General features: G+C 42.5%; 1 pseudogene; it reads left to right on the forward strand.

Moving 5' to 3' along the window:
• Nucleotides 1-2,393: 2,393 nt before the first annotated feature.
• LOC114709201 lies at nt 2,394-2,801 on the forward strand (annotated as a pseudogene).
• The last annotated feature ends 15,090 nt before the right edge of the window (nt 2,802-17,891 follow it).

Here is a 17,891-nt window from a genome sequence, read left to right on the forward strand (position 1 = left end):
GCACATGACCCTGGCTTTTCAAGTTAATTTTTTTTTTTTTTTTGGTTTTTTGAGACAGGGTTTCTCTGTGTAGCTTTGCGCCTTTCCTAGAACTCACTTGGTAGCCCAGGCTGGCCTCGAACTCACAGAGATCCGCCTGCCTCTGCCTCCCGAGTGCTGGGATTAAAGGCATGCGCCACCACCGCCCGGCTCAAGTTAATTTTTGTGCAAGGTAAGGGATGGAGGCCTAGTTGCACTCTACTACATGTGGGGAATAAAAGTATGAATGCTCTGCCCAACTCTGAATCCTGTGATGTACAAGACCAGCCTGCCAGACAAGATGTGTCCACCTGTACGGCAGTGCCACCACAAAGGCTCTCTGATTGAGTGGGTCACAGGAGGGAATACATACCTACTTCTGTAAGCCTAGTTAAAGACCTCTGTCAGCGAAGGTCATAGACCGCAGCGGGGACTTAGCTAAGTTGTTTAGCTGAGATCACACAGGTCAAGCTGCCCTCTAAGTATTTATGTTGACACCCATAGGTAAATGTTATCCTTCGCAACAACCAGACAAGCCTCTCTTTCCAGTGATCGCTGGTGAACAGAGCCGCATGGCTATGCCAGGTGCTGAAAAGGAGCAGCAGGTGAGTGTGCAGCCCTAAACAGCACACTACAGCCCCCTCCAGGCTAAGGGAACACCACAACAGAGGTGTGGAAGATGGAGAATGGCTAGAGAAAGTCACCTGCTGGGCAAGACAGCTCTTAGCAGTCACAGCTCACTCACCTGAGGAGACCTGGACTAGGCCTGCTTGAGAATGGGCCCTTGATGGCTAGAGCCGAAGGAGGAGGGGCTCAGGGCGTCCTGCCTTTCACTGCCCAACTATCTGCTACCGATAGATTCAAGGAGAGGCAGTTATGGCTGTGTCCATCAAACTTCAGCAGATAACTTCCGTTCCATAGACACACAGACAGCCCAGGTTAGTTGAAATGATCGGTTCTTCGCTCAGACTCTCCCTGCCCTCTGGCTCTTACAACCTTTCTGCCTTTGTTAAGCGTTCATCTCTAAGCCTTGAGGGGAGAGGATGTGACATAGAGATGATGTTGATTCTCCAAGCAACTCTTTTTATTACTTGTTTGGTTGGTTGTTTGGTTTTTTGGAGAAAGGGTTTCTCTGTGTAGCCCTGGTTGTCCTGGAACTCACTCTGTAGACCAGGCTGGCCTATGAACTCACAGAGATCCACCTGCCTCTGCCTCTAGAATACTGGCATTAAAGGCGTGCACCACTACTGCCTGGCCACAGGCAATTCTTTTTAAAGAGATATACAGGGTGCCTTTTTTTGGAAAGTCTTAATAAGGAAATCTTCAGTGGACAAAATGTGCCATCTCTGAAATCTCTCCCAGGCCCCCTGGTACTGCAGAAGAACCGCAAGCTGCCAGCCGCTGCCAGCCTGCATGTCTGTTCTCAGAAAGGACATCTCCAGCGACTTCCGTTCTCTTTTGCATTGCCAGGAAACCTGGGCCAGAAGATCCGGACAGATATTTGGCAAGAGCCTTGAGTTGCCAGAGGAATAAAGAATGACAAGGAAAATTAAAATTAATTTACATCTGGGAATCCTATACCATCCCTTAGTAAAGGGAAGGAAACTGCAAAGTTGTAATTAAACATCTAACCCTGACTGGAATCAAACTCTTTCTCTGTTCAACAAAGTTAACTCCCTCAGTGGGTCCACAGGGTACATAATGGAGTCTCACAGAAGTTCTGCTATGACTACTGCATAAAATAAATTGAAATTGAAAAAGATAAGCACTTTTTTTGGTCGTCTTCTTCTTCTTCTTCTTCTTCTTCTTCTTCTTCTTCTTCTTCTTCTTCTTCTTCTTCTTCTTCTCTCTCTCTCTCTCTCTCTCTCTCTCTCTCTCTCTCTCTCTCTTTCTCTTTCTCCACTCCCCCTCTTTTTTTCAAGACAGGGTTTCTCTGTGTAGCCCTGGCTGTCCTGGAACTTGATTTGTAGACCAGGCTGTCTTCAAACTCAAGAGATCCACCTGCCTCTGCCTCCGAGTGCTGGGACTAAAGACGTGTTATTACCACGGCCAGATGATAAGCAGTTCTTATTGTGATGCAGTTTTTGGAAGAGATACTGCTCAAAATAATTTAAATGAAGAGCTGGCACCGGGCGGTGGTGGCGCATGCCTTTAATCCCAGCACTGGGGAGGCAGAGGCAGGTGGATTTCGGTGAGTTCGAGGCCAGCCTGGTCTACAGAGCGAGTTCCAGGACAGCCAGGGCTACACAGAGAACGCCGTCTCAACAAACAAACAACAGAACAATAAAAAGTGCTTGCGCCCATTTAGTAGCCGGAATAGTTCGAGGGAGAAATAATGAAGAACACAAAGAGCTTCCGGCCCGGGTGCCCGCAGGATGGGCAAGCGTCGTGGTCTCAGTATGGCTCCGCAGTCACCGACGGGACCGGAAGTGGCGTGAGACCGTACAAGAAAGCCCACTTGAGCACAGTCCTGAAGGCCAGTCTGTTTGGAGGTGCCTCTGGTGCGAAGGGATTGTCCTCGAAAAGGGGGTTGAAGCCAAATCTGCTGACAGGAAGTGTGTCAGGGTGCGGCCCCTCAAGAACGGCAAGAAGATCACAGCTTCCGTGCCCAATGATGGCTGCTTGGACTTCATTGAGGAAATCGATGAGGTTCTGGTTGCTGGATTTGGTGGAAAAGATCATGCTGTAGGTGATTTCCTGGAGTCCGCTTTAAGGTTGTCAAAGTAGCCAATGTGTCCCTTTTGGCCCTGTATAAAGGCAAGAAGGAAAGACCAAGATCATAAATTTTGACAGTGGAAATACAGTAATAAATTTTCATATTCTAAACAAACAAACAAAAAAAAAAAACCCCATAAAGGCATTACCAGGCACATGTTAATTTTGTTGGGACAATTTATAAAATCTATATTCTCGGGCTTTTGGCACATTGTAGAACACCTAAGTTATGATTCTAAGGCGATATTCCTCATCATCCAAAAGGGAGACCACAAAATGCATATCTTACTTTTGACCTCAATAAAAATCCTTTGCATTCTATCCCCTTCAGAAGATTCTGGGGCCACCACCAGCTGAATGCAGAATTTGTGTAAAAGTTAAACCATGAGGCCACAAAAGTGATATGAGATTCTGAGAGCTGGAGCCTGGGTTCATGTCAATCAACACATTCTTCTGTGTGTGAGTGTGAACAAACGCATGCTTCTATGGACAAGTGTGACATGCAGCAGGATGTCTCCATTCAAGCAACTCTCCAGCAGCAGCAGCAGCAGCAGCAGTGAGCTCTGTTGCACTACGACTCGTCTCACTTTCCTGGAGTCCTGCCCATTCTTCAACAACATAAATGTGCTCTTGCTGCAGCTGAGGAGCTGGCCCGTCCCCCGCCTCGACTGTCTCCAGACTAGCCCTTCCATCGGGACAATGAGCCTTATAGCCTCTGCTTGTGCTTCCTGCCCAGTCAGCCCCGTTCTGCTCTTGTTGTTTGTAGTTTATTTTTATGTGTGTGGGTGTTTGGTCGGTGTATATGTCTTGCACCAAATGTGTGTCTGGTACCCTTGGAGGCCAGAAGAGGGCATTAGATCCCCAAGACTTGAGTTATAGACAGTTGTGAACTGTCAAGTGGGTGCTGGAAATTGAACCTATGTCCTTTGGGAGAGAAGCCAGTGCTCTTAACCATTGAGCTACCTCTCCACCCACTCCAGTGTGTGTGTGTGTGTGTGTGTGTGTGTGTGTGTGTGTGTGTGTGTGTGTGTGTGTGTGTGTTTTGTTCTCATGTATGTCTGTGTGAAGATGTCAGACCCCCCTGGAACTGGAGTTACAGATTGCTGTGAGCTGCCATGTGGGTGCTGGAAATTGAACTCGGTCCTCTGGAAAAACAATCAGTGCTCTTAACCTCTGAGCCATCTCTCCAGCCCCTCCAGTTCTATTCTCGATTCCCTCTGTTTTCATAAACACAGAAAAAAATGTTATTAGTAGAAATATATGCTGCACCTTTATGAACTTGCAAATTCTTTTCAGGTTGGCATGGGCCAATGGTTATAAAAAATGATAGGCTTGTCACGTTACAATTGATTGCTCCCTATCTGTAAGATTGCTCAAGTGGTATTAATAGTTGAGTGGACGGTATTAAAACCAACTCATATCAGTGTCATACTTTGACTATAGACTTCTTATGAATAGACTTTCATGAAGACTGAGGAAAATAGACATTATGAAAGAAAACGGGGTCTAAGCTAAAGTGAAATGTGGCATGAATTAACAGCCCCAGATTTTGCAATATGAGTGCAAGTAGCCATAGTTCTTGCTAGAAGTTGAACCTAATTTTGGATATCATCAGCCCCTGGCTGCTTACTCTCTCTCAGATTCTTCTAAGCATTCACATTGCAATTATTTTCCTATGGACTACACACAGCTACAAATATTATTCAGTGAAGGTCGACTTAGGCTAGAGTTGCCTGGTGCTGCACTCACCTTCAGGCTTGAGCAAGCCTCTTCTCTGTCCTCTGAGTTCCTCTGTGGTAAGATGGTCACTATAGTTACTGCACATTACAGAAATGAAGCTTGGATGAGTTTATCAAATATGTCTTATAGGTGTGCCAGGTACATATTGTACTCTAATTAAGTACTGTCATTGTGAGTGCAATCATCATCACTGTTTAGAGCAGGGAATGGCAAATTGTAGCTCTTGAGCCAAATCTAGTTTATCTGATTTGTACAATATGCAAAGAATGATGTTTAAAAGTTTATAAGCAAGAACGAAAGACAAGTAGGCATCAAAGGTACATGTGGCCAGCAAAGTGAAAACACTGTTCCTTGACCAGAGGGTGATTTTTAGTTAGAATTTTAACATTTAAAATTAACGTAGGGCTAAAGAAATGGCTCAGAGGTTAAGAGCACTGGCTGCTCTTCCAGAGGTCCTGAGTTCAATTCCCAGCAACCACATGGTGGCTCCCAACATCTGTAATGAGATTTGGTGCCCTCTTCTGGTGTGCAGACAAACATGCAGGCAGAACACTATACATAAATAAATAAATCTTTAAAAAAATAAATAAAATTAATGTAATTACTGGTCTATATAGGTCTAAATCATCCATATTACTATTAGTTTTGTTTGTTGCCTCAGAAAAATGGTTTCCTATTACTAACTCTCAAATCTTCTTTGGGGTTCATAGGGACTATTTAAATTTTAATTTTTTTCTCTTACTGGAAAAACAAACAAACAAACTCAAGCCAGGCATGGTGGCACATGCTTTTTAGTCCTAGCATTCAGGAAATAGAGGCAGCATATCTCTGTGAGTTCAAGGCCAGCCTGGTCTGCCCAGTCCCAATCCTGGGTTACAGATGGGCGGTTACTGTCCTCCAGCACTGACGTCCATGTTTTCGAAGTTGTTGCTCCTTTGACGTTCGTGCGCTCTCTCCTCTGGCGATGTCAAGTTTTTCTCTTTGCTTTCGGAAGTGGGACTGTGATTGCTTAAGTATTGTTTCTTTGTTTTACCTTGTTAGGAATTCATAGAGCTTTGTGAAGCTGTAGTTTGTTTTGTATCTTTTCTTTCCATGATTAGTTCTGATTCATATTCCATGGAAATCTTCCTATCTCAAAAAACAAAAAAACAGAAGACAAAAGCCCATATCTGATCACTTAAATATCTGCGACACTTAATGTAGTTAATTTATCATCTATTATTGGCCCCCTCCACTTTGGTTATTTGGTCCTATTTCTTGACATGAATGGTATTTTTTTTTTTCGTAAATTCTTCATGACTCTCAGGTACTGTTTTAAATGTATCCATCTTCTATCTTGGCTGTTTCAGGCAGCAAATCACACATGATACCAGGTCCCTCATTTCAGGAGCCATGTGTTTTGGTGAACTGTCTTTGAAATTTTCTAACTTATTCTTAAATAACTTGGGTTGGCCCAAACAAGCCATGAAATGCAGGCAAGGCTTGCTGAACTCAGACCTTGTCTTGCCTGGGTGCCAGAAACACCTTCTTTCCTTTTCTAGTTCCTCTTCCGTTGCTGTAGGGCTGGCTGCCTGGGCAAAGCATCTGCAGGGTTAAACTTGGCTGTCAACTTAGGAAGAGAGGCACTCAAGTGAGGAATTTGCCTAGGGGCGTTTTCTTCATGTATAAACTGTAGGAAGGTCCAGCTCACTGTGGACGTGGACGTGGACGGTGCTGGCCCAGTGTAGGTGGTCCTGGGCCACAGCTAAGCAGAAGCAGGGGAACAAGCCAGTAAGCAATGCTCCTCTTGACCTCTGCTTCAGCTTCTACCCCCCTGTCCTACCTTGAGTTCTTGCCCTGGCCTCCCTGGGTGGTGAACTGTATAGGCTGAAATAAATCCTTTCCTCCTCAAGGTGCTTTTGGTCAACATTTTATCACAGGAACAGAGAAGCAAACTGAGGTAGCATCAGTGTCTACAGCTGGGACCTGTGTAGACCCTGGTCACTGTTACTCTCATCAACTTGCTTCCAAACCCTCTCCTCTACACATGGGGTCAAACAATTACACCCCAGAGCTTCAAGATCTGAGTGTATAGGGTTATCCGAGGCTACTGTGGCTGGACTCTTCTTTTGCAGAAGATTTGGTCACTTCTGCCTACTAATGTATGTCTTTCACGTAACAGTAAAAGACTAGGCCACAGAATGCTGCTGAGAACTGCCTGTCATTGCACTAGCCATGATGAGTTTGGGGTTGCCAGTGTCCCCTGCAAACTTCTGGGCTTGAACCAAGTCCTTGTGTATGCGCATCTGCTCATCTGTCACAGGGCTACCTCTAGTCTAGAGCAGAGGGCAGTGGGGCGGGGGAGCAGAAGGACTGGACGTTCTTTATGATTTGCTTTCTATCACCACACCGAAGATGGCTGCACCACTTTCTTTGCAGATTTCACACATGTCAGTCATCCTGGAAGGCTATGCTTTTGTTCTCAGAGGTTTTGAGATTCCACATTGCCAATGGGCTCTCTATCCTCTTTTGCATCAGTACTCAGACAGATGCAGTGATGCCATGTTGAGTGAGGGCTCTGTCTCTCTCTGTCTCTGTCTCTCTGTCTCTCTCTCTGTGTGTGTGTGTGTGTGAGAGAGAGAGAGAGAGACCATATGGGTCTAATTTATCCTAACCACTATTGATGTGTGTGTAAGACAGGCATATGCAAACACTGAAAAAAAAATCACAATCCAGGAGGCCACTAATTGTGTCCTAAAAAATTTAAGAAAAAATATCAGACAGAAAATATGTCATTTGCCTTTATTCTACAAAATTCTGAACAATAAATTGAGTTGTATATCAGAAAATAGTATAACACATTTTCCCAAATGCTATTGATAAAACCTCCATTTGACATAGTTGTCAACTAAACATGATAACAACATTTGAGAGAGTGAATGGAAGTCTTTATGGGTAGCAGGATGAATGACATGGGATCCTAAGCAATGGTGCAAGCAGCAGAAATAAGTGGTGCAGTTAAACAAACAAACACCTGCCGAGGTAAGAGCATATACACTGTTCTAAGACAAGACAATGCTATAAAAGCTGCTTTATTCTTACAGTGGGGCACATCAGAGGAACAGTATACTTGGTAATTTTAAAATATGAAGACACTGCCGGCTCATGAAGAAGAATGGGAGACGGTGGTACTGAGCCACAGTAAAGGATATTTACATACACACCATACACATGTAGGTAAATACTTGTTCCCCGAATGCCATTCTAAATCCCTGTCAATCAATCACTGGTTCTCCCGTGAATTTGGGGATTTTATAATAATACACTTCTTGATCAAGTTGGCTGTGTAGACAAAGGCTTGTACAAAACACATGCTAGTGGTCCCTCTCTCAGAGGTGGTCCCAAGCCCAGGCTTTGGTTGAGTGATCCTAACAGACTTCTCTCTCCTAAGTTTTCAGAATTGACCTTTCAGGGGTTTGGAATACAGCCTTTGGATCTTCACCAATGAAAGTCTGGCAGGACTTTGATTCTTTTTTTTTTTTTTTTTTACATAAAAATGAATTTTTATTTTATTTTGGCTGAATATTGATACATTGTTAAAGGAACCTTTTGCTTCTTGTAGAAATATTGATACATATTTCCAGATTCAAAACTTTCACTAATACTAAACCATTAATAATTTTCTAAGAAATGTATTTTCAATACTTTAAAAATTTGTTTTTCCTAAAATTTTCAAACCTGTGTTTTACATTAAACTTAGTATCTGAATTTATTTTTTTATTTTATTTATTTTTTTTGTGATATATATTTTTTATTTTACAATACCATTCAGTTCTACATATCAGCCATGGGTTCCCCTATTCTCCCCCCTCCCACGCCCTCCCCTTACCCCCAGCCCACCCTCCATTCCCACCTCCTCCAGGACAAGTCCTCCCCCGAGGACTGTGATCAACTTGGTAGACTCAGTCCAGGGAGGTCCAGTCCCTTCCTCCCAGACTAAGCCAAGTGTCCCTGCATAAGTTCCTGGTTTCAAACAGCCAATTCATGCAATGAGCACAGGACTTGGTCCCACTGCCTAGTTGCCTCCCAAACTGATCAAGCCAATCAACTGTCTCACCTATTCAGAGGGCCTGATCCAGTTGGGGACCCCTCAGCCTTTGGTTCATAGTTCATGTGTTTCCATTCATTGGGCTATTTTTTTTTCAATAATTGAGTAAAACTGAAATTTATTATATGCCACAGTCGTCCTAGGGACCTCCATGCTATATATATATATAGCCTTTATGGTTCTATGGGTTGTGGTCTGATTGTTCATTTTATATCTAGAATCCACCAATGAGTGAGTACATACCATAACTGTCTTTCTGGGTTTGGGTTACCTCACTCAGGATGATTTTTTCTAGTTCCATCCATTTGCCTGCAAATTTCATGCTTTCATTGTTTTTCTCTGCTGAATAGTACTCCATTGTGTATATGTACCACATTTTTTTCATCCATTCTTCCGTTGATGGGCATCTAGGTTGTTTCCAGGTTCTGGCTATTACAAATAGTGCTGCTATGACCATAGCTGAGCATGTATCTTTATGGTATGTATCAGCATTCTTTGGGTATATGCCCAAGAGTGTATGGCTGGGTCTTGAGGTAGTTCGATTCCTAATTTTCTGAGAAACCGCCATACTGATTTCCACAGTGGTTGTACAAGTTTACATTCCCACCAACAGTGGAGGAGTGTTCCCTTTGCTCCACATCCTCTCCAACATTGGTTGTCATTGGTGTTTTTGATCTTAGCCATTCTAACAGGTGTAAGGTGGTATCTCAGAGTCGTTTTGATTTGCATTTCTCTGATGATTAAGGATGTTGAGCATTTCTTTAAATGTCTTTCAGCCATTTGTAGTTCTTGTTTTGTGAATTCTCTGTTTAGCTCTTTAGCCCATTTTTTAATTGGACTGTTCAGTGCTTTGATGTCTAGTTTCTTGAGTTCTTTATATATTGTGGAGATCAATCCTCTGTCAGATGCGGGGTTGGTGAAGATCTTTTCCCAATCTGTTGGCTGTCTTTTTGTCTTATTGACTGTGTCTTTTGCCCTGCAAAAGCTTCTCAGTTTTGAGAGGTCCCATTTATTAATGGTTGTGCTCAGGGTCTGTGCTGTCGGTGTTTTATTTAGGAAATGGTCTCCAGTGCCAATGCGTTCAAGAGTGCTTCCTATTTTCTTTTCTATTAAGTTTAGTGTAGCTGGATTTATGTTTAGGTCTTTGATCCACTTGGACTTGAGTTTTGTGCATGGTGACAGATATGGATCTATTTGTAATCTTTTACATATTGACATCCAGTTATGCCAGCACCATTTGTTGAAGATACTTTCTTTGTTCCATTGTATAGTTTTGGCTCCTTTGTCAAAAACCAGGTGTTCACATGTGCATGGATTAATGTCAGGGTCTTCAATTGATTCCATTGGTCCGTATGTCGGTTTTTATACCAGTACCAAGCTGTTTTTATTACTATACCTCTATAGTAGAGTTTGAGGTCCGGGATGGTGATGCCTCCAAGGGTTGCTTTATCGTATAGGATTCTTTTAGCTATCCTGGGTCTTTTGTTTTTCCATATGAAGTTGAGTATTTTTCTTTCCAAGTCTGTGAAGAATTGTGTTGGGATTTTGATGGGGATTGCATTGAATCTGTAGATTGCTTTTGGTAAGATTGCCATTTTTACTATGTTAATCCTACCTACCCATGAGCATGGGAGATCCTTCCATTTTCTGATATCTTCTTCAATTTCTTTCTTTAGAGATTTAAAGTTCTTATCAAAAAGGTCTTTCACTTGTTTAGTTAATGTTATCCCAAGGTATTTTATATTATTTGTGGCTATTGTAAAGGGTGATGTTTCTCTGACTTCTTTCTCAGCCCTTTTATCATTTGTGTATAGGAGGGCTACTGATTTTTTTGAGTTGATCTTGTATCCTGCCACTTTACTGAAGAAGTTTATCAGCTGTAGAAGTTCCCTGGTAGAGTTTTTGGGGTCACTTATGTATACTATCATATCATCTGCAAATAGTGAAAGTTTGACTTCTTCCTTGCCAATTTGTATCCCTTTGATCTCCTTTTGTTGTCTTATTGCTCTAGCTAGAACTTCTAGTACTATATTGAATAAATATGGGGAGAGTGGACAGCCTTGTCTTGTTCCTGAATTTAGTGGTATCGCTTTGAGTTTCTCTCCGTTTAATTTGATGTTTGCAGTTGGCTTGCTATAAATTGTTTTTATTATGTTTAGAAATGTTCCTTGTATTCCTATTCTTTCTAAGACCTTTATCATGAAGGGGTGTTGGATTTTGTCAAAGGCTTTTTCAGCATCTAGGAAGATGATCATGTGGTTTTTTTCTTTCAGTTTGTTTATATGGTGTATTACATTGACTGACTTTGTATGTTGAACCATCCTTGCATCCCTGGGATGAATCCTACTTGGTCGTGATGGATAATTGTTTTGATGTATTCTTGGATTCGGTTTGCCAATATTTTGTTGAGTATTTTTGCATCAATGTTCATGAGGGAGATTGGTCTGTAGTTCTCTTTCTTTGTTGCATCTTTGTGTGGTTTGGGTATTAGGGTAATTGTAGCCTCATAAAAAGAGTTTGGTAGTGTTCCTTCTGTTTCTATTGTGTGGAACACTTTGAAGAGTATTGGTATTAGTTCTTCTTTGAAAGTCTGGTAGAATTCTGCACTGAAACCATCTGGTCCTGGGCTTTTTTTAGTTGGGAGACTTTTGATGACTGTTTCTATTTCTTTAGGGGTTATTGGTCTATTTAAATGGTTTATCTGGTCTTGATTTAATTTTGGTATTTGGTATTTATCCAGAAAATTGTCCATTTCTTCCTGGTTTTCCATTTTTGTGGAGTACAGGTTTTTGAAGTATGATCTGATGATTCTCTGGATTTCCTCATTGTCTGTTGTTATGTCTCCCTTTTCATTTCTGATTTTGTGAATTTGGGTGCTCTCTCTTTGCCTTTTGGTTAATTTGGCTAGTGGTTTGTCTATCTTGTTGATTTTTTCAAAGAACCAACTCTTTGTTTCATTGATTTTTTGTATTGTTCTCTTGTTTTCTATTTCATTGATTTCAGCCCTCAATTTGATTATTTCCTGGCGTCTATTTCTCCTGGGTAAGTTTGTTTCTTTTTGTTCTAGAGCTTTCAGTTGTGCTGTTAATTCATTGGTATGGGATTGCTCCATCTTCTTTATGTGTGCATTTAGAGCTATGAATTTTCCTCTTAGCACTGCTTTCATAGTGTCCCATAAGTTTGGGTATGTTGTACTTTCATTTTCATTGAATTCTAGGAACTCTTTAATTTCTGTCTTTATTTCTTCCTTGACCCATTGATGTTTCAGGTGGGCATTATTCAGTTTCCATGAGTTTGTGGGTTTTCTATAATTTTTGTTGTTATTGAGTTCTAACTTTAAGGCATGGTGGTCTGATAAGATACAGGAGGTTATTCCAATTTTTTTGTATCTGTTGAGATTTGTTTTGTGTCCAAGCATGTGGTCAATTTTTGAGAAGGTTCCATGGGGTGCTGAGAAGAAGGTATATTCTTTTGTGTTAGGATGGAATATTCTGTAGATATCTATTAGGTCCATTTGAGTCATAACATCTGTTAGGTCCTTTATTTCTTTGTTAAGTTTCAGTCTGGTAGATCTATCTTTTGGTGAGAGTGGTGTGTTAAAATCTCCCACTACTAATGTGTGGGGTTTGATGTGCGTTTTAAACTTTAGTAGTGTTTCTTTTATGAATGTGGGTGCTTTTGTATTTGGAGCATAAATGTTTAGAATCGAGACTTCATCTTGGTGGATTTTTTCCCGTGATGAATATGTAATGTCCATCCTGGTCTCTTTTGATTGATTTTAGTTTGAAGTCTATTTTATTAGATATTAGGATAGCTACACCAGCTTGTTTCTTAGGTCCATTTGCTTGGAAAACCTTTTCCCAGCCCTTTACTCGGAGGTAGTGTCTGTCTTTGGAGTTAAGGTGTGTTTCTTGTATGCAGCATATGGATGGGTCCTGTTTTCTTATCCATTCTGTTAGCCTGTGTCTTTTTATAGGTGAGTTGAGACCATTGATATTGATGGATATTAATGACCAGTGATTGTTAATTCCTGTTATTTTTTTGGTTGTGTTGTGTTGTCCTTCTGTGGTGTATGTTGGTGTAGGATTATCTATTGCTTGATTTTTCATGGATGTGTTTAGCTTCTTTGGGTTGAATTTTCCCTTCTAGTGCTTTCTGTAGGGCTGGGTTTGTGGACAGGTATTGATTAAATCTGGTTTTATCCTGGAATATTTTGTTTACTCCGCCTATGGTGATTTGAGAGTTTTGCTGGGTATAATAGTCTGGGTTGGCATCCGTGGTCTCTTAGTGTCTGCATGAGGTTTGTCCATGATCTTCTAGCTTTCATAGTCTCTATTGAGTAGTCTGGTGTTATTCTGATGGGTTTGCCTTTATATGTTACTTGGTCTTTTTCCTTTGCAGCTCTTAATATTTTTTCTTTATTCTGTGTGTTTAGTGTTTTGATTATTATGTGGCGAGGAGACTTTTTTTTTGGATCCAGCCTATTCGGTGTTCTGTAAGCTTCTTGTATCTTCATAGGTATTTCTTTCTTTAGGTTAGGAAAGTTTTCTTCTATGATTTTGTTGAATATATTTTCTCTGCCTTTGAGTTGGTATTCTTCTCCTTCTTCTATCCCTATTATTCCTAGGTTTGGTCTTTTCATGGTGTCCCAAATTTCCTGGACGTTTTGTGTTACAACTTTTTTGTCTTTATTGTTTTCTTTGACTGACGAATCTATTTTCTCTATCGTGTCTTCAGTGTCAGAGATTCTCTGTTCCATCTCTTGCAATCGGTTGGTTATGCTTGTTTCTGTAGTTCCTGTTCGTTTTGTCAGGATTTCTATTTCCAGCATTCCCTCAGCATGTGTTTTCTTTATTGTCTCAAATTCATTTTTCAGATCTTGGAATGTTTCTTTCATCTGTTTAATTGCTTTTTCTTGGCTTGATTTGATTTCTTCCCATTTTTTGTTCGTTTTTTTCTTCCATTTCTTTAAGGGAGTTTTTTATTTCCTCTTTAATGGAGTTTTTCATTTCCTCTTTAAGGGAAGTTTTTATTTCCTCTTTAAGGGAGTTTTTTATTTCCTCTTTAAGGAAAGTTTTTATTTCCTCTTTAAGGTAGTTTTTCAATTCCTCTTTAAGGAAAGTTTTTATTTCCTCATTGAGGGAATGTTTTATTTCTTCTTTAAGGGCCTCTATCATCTTCTTAATGTCATTTTTAGGGTTGATTTCTTCTGTTTCTCCTGTCATGGTATGTTTAGGTCTTGCAGGTGTAGAATCACTAGGTTCTGATGTTGCCATATAGGTCTTTATGTTGTTGCCTGTATTTTTGCACTGGCGTCTACTCATCTCTTCCTCTGTGAGGTGCAGGTGGTGTCTGTGTCTGAGAGTGCCTCTCTTGTTCTAATTTTTAGTCTTGGTTTAGTAGTGGTTCTTGGTTAAATTGGTGCTATTGGGCTATTTCTTCAGGGGCAGCTGATTTCGATTGGTGAATTATATACTTATGATTCTGGTGATCTGGTTTGGTGTCTGGGTAGCGCCTTCTTCTGTGTTCCCAGGTCACGTTTTGTTCATTTGTCAACTCCTCAGCTGATCTTGTTTCTTCAGACTTTAAACTGTAGGCATCTGAATCCTCTCCCAGATGGGTTTCAGCTGAGCAGGGTAGTCTCACCAACACCTCCAAGTTGTTGGGTTTCACAGGATCAGCAGCTGGGCCCTGGGTTGTCCTCAGACGGAGTGTTCAGATTCGTTCTGGTTCTGACCCACCGAGATAGCTTCTTCCCCAGATGTTGGGGTTAGGGGCGTCCCTGTTCCAAGCTGCGTCTGCTTGTCTCCGTCCCTGGGCCTGTTTACCTCTGCAGTCCGGCGCCGGACCTGTATGTCCCTGTCAGCTGCCGCTGGGTCTGTCTGCCTCTGGGGGCCGCCACCGGGCCTGAATGTCTCTGCAGGCTGCAGCCGGAACTGAATGTCCCTGTCGGCCTTGCCGCCGGGCCGTTACCTCAGCGGCCGCTGCTGGCCCGTCTACCTCCACAGGCCGCCGCCACAGGCCTACCTGCGTCTGTTTGTCTCTGCCGCCGGGCCTGTCTACCTCTGTGGGCCGCCGCTGGGCCTGACTGTCTCTGCCGCCGGGCCTGAATGACCCTGTCCGGAGCTGCCGCCAGGTCCGTTTACCTCAGCGGCCGCCGCTGGGCCCGTCTACCTCTGTGGGCTGCCGCTGGGCCTGAATGTCTCTGCTGCTGCCGCCGGGCTGAATGATCCCTGTCGGCAGCTGCCGCTGGTCCGTCTACCTCACGGCCCCTGCGCAGGCTACTGCGCGCTGTCCTGGCGCCGTCTACCTCTGTGGGCTGCCGCTGGGCCTGAATGTCTCTGCTGGCTGCCGCCGGGTCTGAATATCCCTGTCGGCTGCCGCAGCTGGGCACGTCTACCTCAGCGGGCTGCTGCTGGGCCCGTCTACCTCCACGGGCCCCCGCCGCAGGCCTACCTGCGTCTGCTTGTCTCTGTCGCCGGGCCTGTCTACCTCTGTGGGCCGCCGCTGGGCCTGAATGTCTCTGGGGACTTTGATTCTTAAGGTTATATGACAGTAGAATATTTTATTCTGCTCTTTCATCGACCAATCTTCCCTCCTTGGCCATCCCAGTACCTAGAAAACACTGCTGCATGGAAAACAACAACAACAACAGACTCTGGGTTTGATGTCCCGTGTTTCGCACGAACAGCCACAACAGCTCTTTTCTCTTCTCTTCTCCAGTTGAGCCCCTCTGCCTATGTTACATGTGGCTTTCAGCTTATGTCTTGAATTACCAAGTATCTGAGGGGAGGAAAAAGAGAGCCTTTGTTCTTAGCTTCTCATCAGAAACCTTGTTTTTCCTAACGTTCATAGCTTTTACAGCTTTCTGTTATCTTCAATACTTTCATTTTTTCTGATTACTTTTTGCTTTAGTTACTGCGGTGGAAACAAAGGACTATCCAGCGCAGTATTTTATAGAATTATAAGCTTTTGCATTTATTCTTTCACAAATTGCTCCTATGGTTTCCCCCAGCAAGTGTTTCCACTTCTGAAAGCACCAAATGAGAAGTCAACTCTGGCATACTCAGAGGGAGAGGCCTCACCAACACACACAAAGCTCAACCCTGTATGTACCAAATTTGTTGGTTCACACTTGTAATCCTAGCATTGAGAGGTGGAGACTGGAGGATCAAAACTTTAAGGTCATCTCAGCTAGAAAGTCAGCTTAGGCCAGGCGGTGGTGGCACATGCCTTTAATCCCAGCACTTGGAAGGCAGAGGCAGGCGGATCTCTGTGGGTTCGAGGCCAGCCTGGTCTACAGAGTGAGTTCCAGGACAGGCTCCAAAGCTACACAGACAAACCCTGTCTCAAAAAAACGAAAAAAAAAAAAAAAAACCAAACCAAAACAAAACAAATAAAAAAACAAAAAAACAAAAAAACAAAACTAAACCAAAAAAGTCAGCTTAGAGTCTGAGGTCAGCCTGGGACAAACGACACCCTGTCTTAGGCAGTGGTCTTTTGTCATTGTAGTCAAGTATCTGTCCTACTCAGCTTCATAAAGCTCATCCAAAATTTCTCTGACCATGGCTTTCAATAAGACTGGGAAATTCTGAGATTTAGCAAGTATCTGGCCAAGGAGGATGATCACATGGTCTTCCTGGGGGTTGCTGGGTGCTCAGCAGGGACTCCTTAGGAGCTTCTCCTGACCCCATGTGCAGCAATCTACAACAACACGAGCATACACTTACCATCAGCACCACCACACCAACAAGCTGCTCTAGTTCAGCACCTACTACCAGCCAACGATTGATAAAATCTGTGTGTGTGTGTGTGCATATGGTTTCTTTGTGTGGCTTTGGCTGTCCTGGAGCTTGCTATGTAGACCAGGCTGACTTTGAACCCAGAGACCCACCTGCCTCTGCCTCCAGAGTGCTGGGATGACACCGCCGCTGCCACCAGCTGAATCTTTGATTTTTTTGTTTTTTGTTTTTGTTTTTCCAGACAGGGTTTCTCTGTGTAGCTCTGGCTGTCCTGGAACTCACTCTGTAGACCAGGCTGGCCTCGAACTCAGAGATCCACCTGCCTCTGCCTCCCAAGTACTGCGATTAATGGTGTGCAGGATCACCACTCATCCAAGATAAATATTTTCAAATAAGCATTTGAGATGAATTATTTAAAAAGATCGGTTCATTTGCATGCCAGTTACACGGTAATGAAAGGAAGCTTCAACTAGGACAACCTCATTTTCGTCTTTACCTTGACTTAACATATTTGGTTTAATACCAAATAGTGTCTTTTTCCAAAGCCAGGATGAAATAAATTGTTGAGGAAATCATATAGAGGAAATGATTTAGAAAATTAGATTGATAATCTGAGAAGATAATTTCTAGTCAATCAACTCAATTGTAAATTAATTTTATAATGGAATTATTTAGGCCTGCACATTTTTTTTTATTAGAGAGTCTCTGTGATCATACAGTTCTAAAGAGAATAAGAAAGATGGGGGCTGGAGAGATGGCTCAGAGGTTAAGAGCACTAATTGCTCTTCCAGAGGTCCTGAGTTCAATTCCCAGCAACCACATGGTGGCTCACAACCATCTGTAATGAGATCTGGTGGCCTCTTCTGGCCTGCAGTCATACATGCTGTGTACATAATAAATAAATAAATCTTTAAAAAAAAAAAAAAGAAAGATGTAATTAGCCTAGATGTCCTTGAACTGATGAATGGATAATGAAAATGTGGTGTATATATATACACACAATGGAACATTATTCAGCTGTAAAGAAAAATGAAAATTGCAGGAAGATGGATGGAACTGGAAAATATATGAACTGAGATAATCTGTGGGTTCTAGCTTTGAATTCTTAGATTTGTGTACTTGGAGTGTCTGTGGAGTGTCAGGAAGCCAGAAAGGGACCACAAATGGAGGAGGGAAAGAGGTCATAATGGGGGGTGAGATAATAGAACACATAAGATATGAAAGTAGAGGGTGGTAAATATTAGGATTAAAATCTTGAGCAGAGTTGGGAGGAAGGAAGAGGGGGAAAAAAAGGGAGGTCACAGGTTCAGCAAAACTAAGGCTAGAGGAAAGGAACTTACAGGACTCAGCTACTGCATGCCACAGTACCAGCCTTCCACACAAGTATCTCACTGGTGCCATAATGATGTGACTGATTCAGGAACTTGGGGCCTGACCCTCAGGACGGAATTCATACTGTCTTGTAAACCTGATCAAAAGCTCGTGGCTAAGGGGGAACCTAAATGCTAAATGGTCATGCTGTCAAATGCCTTCTAAATAATTGTGTTCACACCCATAGACTAGTGAAGTTCTGAGCCTTGTTCAAAGAA

This window comes from Peromyscus leucopus, chromosome 5 (assembly GCF_004664715.2).
Source record: "Peromyscus leucopus breed LL Stock chromosome 5, UCI_PerLeu_2.1, whole genome shotgun sequence".
In the NCBI taxonomy this organism is placed as follows: domain Eukaryota; kingdom Metazoa; phylum Chordata; class Mammalia; order Rodentia; family Cricetidae; genus Peromyscus; species Peromyscus leucopus.